The sequence below is a fragment of the Corvus brachyrhynchos genome, unplaced genomic scaffold (assembly GCF_000691975.1).
Source record: "Corvus brachyrhynchos isolate BGI_N302 unplaced genomic scaffold, ASM69197v1 scaffold310, whole genome shotgun sequence".
In the NCBI taxonomy this organism is placed as follows: Eukaryota; Metazoa; Chordata; class Aves; order Passeriformes; family Corvidae; genus Corvus; species Corvus brachyrhynchos.
The window spans coordinates 2,675,242-2,680,590 of NW_008236213.1; positions in this window are offsets into that span (position 1 = coordinate 2,675,242).

The following is a 5,349-nucleotide window of genomic DNA, read 5'->3' on the forward strand; positions in this document are numbered from 1 at the left end:
CTGGCCGCGCTGCGCCACGGGCCACCTGCACGGAGCAGGGCCACAGGGGCCAGCCCGTACGGAGCAGGACTGCAGATGGAACAGGGCCGTGCTGTTCCAGGCGGGCTGTCCCCCGGCCGGCCCAGCCCGCACTGAGGGGGCTGCACCGGGTGTCCAGTGAACAAGAAGCGGCTGAGATCTCAGCCAAGATGCGCCATGGCCGACCCAGCTGGGCCATGCCGAGAAAGGCCCAGCCTGGCCCCACTGGGCCGCGCTGCAGCCCCAGTTACCTGTCCAAAAGCTGGAAGCAAGAGCGCTTTCCCGGGGTTTGTTCATTCTTAAATGTGGATCACAGAGGCATGTCAAGCTTCTTAAGTGGCTTAAAAAAGGTGCCAATATTCAAACGAGCCAGTTGATTGGTTCTATTGGGTCTAGAGGAAGCTGTAAGCACCTCTTTGCAAAGAATCACTTCTGTGGCTGATGGAACCTTCTTTAACTAAAAACTCAAACTATGCTAAACCATGACAATAAGCCAGATCAGATTTTGGTACATTTGTGGCTGGTGGGAAAAAAAAAAAAAGGGTTACTTCATTACTACAAAGATTTTTGTCAGAAATAAGCAGCCCCTTTGTGAAAAAAAACTGCACCAAATGCTGGCATGAGCATTAGGTAAAAGTAACAATTCACCTTCTTTACTAACCTATTTGGAGCAGTATTAGTGATAGATGTTTGAAACACAGAGCAATTACAGAGTGATCTCTCCTGCTGTGGCCTAATCTGGAGTCTCTAAATACAGGAAGATCCGTTTTAGGGCTCCTAATTGCCAAAAACACTTCTGCAAACTGGAATTTGATAAATCAACAGTTTAACAGATTCTGAAAATCTTGGGCACTCTGGGCAGCCTTTGCAGGGTGTACTTTCTAGGTACCCTTACTGGTGGTACCAAACTAGGAAACTCAGGCATAGAGGTATAGTAGGAGCTGACATAGCTGGAAACCACTCTTACAAGGTGATGGGAGCCACTCAAAAGATACCACTTAAAGGTGAGCTCATTAAAAAAAAAAAAAAAAGGAAACAAAAAACTGACAGAACAAAATGTTTTCAATCTTTGGCAATTTATTATAGCTGGAAAACATTTGCCTGTTTTTTTCTGTTCAAAAATAATGATCAGCTGTGGACAGTAATGGTTATAAGTATCTTCATTTTCCAAAATGAGACTTTTTTTCCTCAAGACTATAAATTATAAGTGCAAGACAGAGAAAATTACATGTAATTAACTCTCATTCCAAAAACAAAGGCTTTTTCCATTTAAAGGAAATGTTCAGGTGGAACAATTGAATTCAATAAAGAAATAACAGTGTTAGAAAGTTATCCTTTTTCTTAAAACAAATCTCATGGAAAATCTGGCATTTAAAATACAACAGTGGAAAAAAAATAAGACAAGCAAAGCCTGAAGAGACATGAAAAGAGCTATCAGGTTTCTCTGATATGTGCTCTCATATGAAGGCATTTTTTAACAACCACTTTCCATTTTTGACTTGCATGTGCAAATCTTAGAAACCTATTAGGGTTTTGTAGATCACTTCTGAATGGAGTATTGACTAATCTATAACTGTAAGACTGCTGAGTTTGTTTATAAAGTCAGCACGTCTGGGTACTCTGTGTTCCAGGCTAAGGTCTTCTGTACTGATTAGATCACTATGCCATGATGCAGTTTTCTTCATGTCTGCATTCAGTGGCCAAAATAATGTCTTTATTTATAGCTCAGTTGCTTAAATGCCAAAGCTGTGGGTTCAATCCTTGTATGGGCCATTCACTTAACAGTTGGACTTGGATGGTCCTTGTGGGTCTCTTTCAACACAGAACATTCTGTGATTCTGAGACTCTTAGGTAAATTTGAAGTTTTAAGCTTGCAGCTTTGTAATTTCCAGCATCAATTTGCTAAACCATGTATGCTATAGGTCTTCTAAATCCTATACTTTTTATTCACTAAAAACACAGTCTCTCTGACCAGAAAGGTATGGGTTTTCAAATTCCAAAACTATATTATTCAGGAGATGATGTGAGGAAAGTATAAATAACTTTTTCCCCCTAATATTTATTCATGGAAGTTTGATAGCAACATTTTTATTCACAGTATATCATTGTGATTTAATAGTATTTTGCAATTAAAACACCCAGCAAGAAATTATTTAATCTTTTGAGTTTGAAAATATTCTGCTTTAATGAAGAGTTTGTTGGCATTTTAAAGAAAGAAATTTGCTACAGTTTCAGCTCTCTCCTCTGAACAGGCTACTGTTTTGCAGGACTTGATCTCCTAGGCCCTAACTTGTTGTCTCACTTTCTTCAGAGAAATAAGGCCTGTTATTTGAGGGAACTACCCAGGCTTGCCTCAGTACTTACCAGCCATCTTTAACCATGTTCACTGGTAGTTTCACCGTAAATCATTACTAAGGATAAATTTAAAATATAGTTATATGCACAACTGGTACTGAGGCACTAGAGATTCCCCAGATGCCAAAGAAGGGGAGACTGTGTCTTCAGTTCTTGCAGTAATCTGTGTGTTGGAGGACATGCCACCAGACTCCATTTTTATTTAGATTGGCAGGGTCTTAAATTTGCTCCTAGCTGGTTTCAGAAGGCAAATCTGTTCCCTGGAGGAGACTTTGGGGATGAACATTAGAGGATAAAGCCAGTGATATTACCCTCATGCACACAGGGCAGTAGACACATAGAAGGCTGGGCTCAGCAAGAGCTCCCCTGTTACTTCTAAGAAAAGTGCATATTCACTTCACATGAAGTTTAGACACGGACTTTAATCAAAACTACCACACAGATAAAGCCTGAGAGGGAGCAATCATTGAAAAATATTTGTAGCTGTGAATAAGAGCTTTTGTACAAAGACTACTTCCATTTCTCGCAGATTAAATTATATCAAAATCTATCACCAACCACCATGACTTTTTGCTTCCCACAAGACATTAAATATTATAGGGCTTAAGTGACCATGTACAGTTAGCCTGTTTTTGTAAGATGTAGCGTTACCCAAAAATTATGAGACACGTAGTATAGATTATAAATAGTATTTCCTGGTAGTCAGTAGAAATACATCAGCCATCATTCCGATTTCTTGAAAGAGGAAACAGATGAAAGCTCCCTAGTTCAAAATTGTTTATGAAATCAATTTATTTGAAAACTACACATCTTATTAAGCAAAAGCATAAAGAAGAAAATTTGGTATAGTCCTCATTATCATCAGACAAATGGAGATGTCTTTTGCTCTTTTCTGTAGTGTAAATACTAAAGAGATGGATAATCACAGCTGTGGAGCACTGAGTATATTAGCCTATCTACAGATATTAATGCAAAGAGAAAAAAATTGTATTTCAGGTCTCATTTTCCGTGTATTATGAGAGATACACTAGGATGCAATACAGAACAGTACTATATAGAGAGCACTGTACATGGAAGGTACATGAGTACCTTACAGGAGGTACAGAAGAACAGGTACTCTGCCTGCTCAAATCAGTGTGAGTTTGTTTTTTAGAAGTATGTGAAAAGAGCAAGCTGAACCAAACAAGACAAGGTAATCAGCCTGTATGGGCAAGAGGTGTGGAGCTACTCTGTGTTGGGTGATATTCCTTCTGCCTACAATCACCTAAAATGTAATTGTCCAAGCTTGACAGGCTCCTACTATACCTCTATGCCTGCAGTTAGTGAAACGGGATGTGAATCTCCAAAGGCCTGTTCAGTCCATGTATCTCAAAAGGAACTAATCAAATTACCACACTGGCTTTGTGTACTGGCAACCAAGGGAGTGTTCAGATGATCTGCATGGCTAAAAGGCTTACCTTCACCTGGTCTCACTTGTTGTGCCTTCATCTCTGTGAGACCCTTGCCACTTGCTTCCTCCAGGATCACAGGGAATGCAAAATCCCTAAAGCCTTCCAGGTATTGGTTTACTAGGTGCCAGTACACTCAGGGATGCTGTGTACACGACATGTGTGCTATATAAACATCTCCCTGCTCTAAAATCTGCACAGAATGGCTTTCAGAGGCTTTGGATCCTGTGCCACACCTGCAGCAATGTAGAGACATCCATTGGCTTCATCTGTTGGAGAACAAGCCCAGATGAGAAGGAAATGGTGAGGGTTATCCTGCACCCTAATAAAGGGGAATATCTGGCCTATAAAAGTATGCATTGCTTTTTTATAACTGCTTCATCATGTTTTTTAAAATTATCAGGATTATAAGGGTACTTCAAAAAACTTTTGCACCTGCCCATCATAATGCTTCTAAGTGTACTACCTCACGTTCCAGGGATTGGAGGAATACAAATGATTTAGGGAAGCTTGAAAGTTTGAATAACTTCAAAGTCACAGAATCCTTTTCTTTTGCAGAGAAAAACTATTGATTCTGTAAGGGGGGGGAAAACACAAATCATTAACACAAGCAATCATGGTTTAAAAACTAAGTTCTCCTTTTAAAAGTTAAAAATGCGAATGTGATTATTCAACGTCATCTTTAAATGAGATCTTAATGTATCCCAAAACAGATGGTTCACTGTTAATGTTTCCTGTACCTAAAATGATTTATTCAGTATCACAAAAACAACAACTTTCAACAGCTGCTGAAAATAAATACTAATTATAGCAGGAAGACATAACCACTCACTATGCCCCAAAATCATTAATAAGTCAGCACGCACATTCAGAGATGACAGCAACAGTCACAATAAATGGTACCCTGTTTTGTGTGTGTGTTTTTAACTAAACAGACTTTGCCATCTGTGGTTAATTATTCTGGGATCATTGCCATTATTTTATTCAAGATTTGCTATCCAGTTTTAATAAATTAATGAGGTGTTAGAAAAATCCTTATGTGAATGGAAAGAATGCATCACCACTGTTTATATAGTAGTCTCGAAATCCCAATATCAGCTGCTGTTGTTCTCCTTAGAAGACATCCTAAATGACCACTAGCACACCACGTGTGTAGTGTAATTACCTTACTAACCCTCCTCTAGAAAACAATGCATGCTTATGCTCCCCATTTCAGCTTTCCCAGACAGACTGTTACAACTTAAGTCCTCAATACTGGATGTCTGTTACAGTCTTCCTAGAATTTTTCAGTAAAACCAGCTCTTTTTGTTTGAGAAGAGAGGTCAGGGTAAAAGAAATCACTAGAAATTGGTGAATCCTTCTTAGAAGACACCTAGGATCAGAGCCACATATGAGACAAAGAAGAGAGGATGAACCTTGGTTATTTAGAATGTCTTTGCAGTTCACACAAAAATCTGTCCAGACTGGAGCAGCTTACACACCACCAGAGGCTTGCTGATATACTGTGGCTGCTCATATCTCCAGCTGC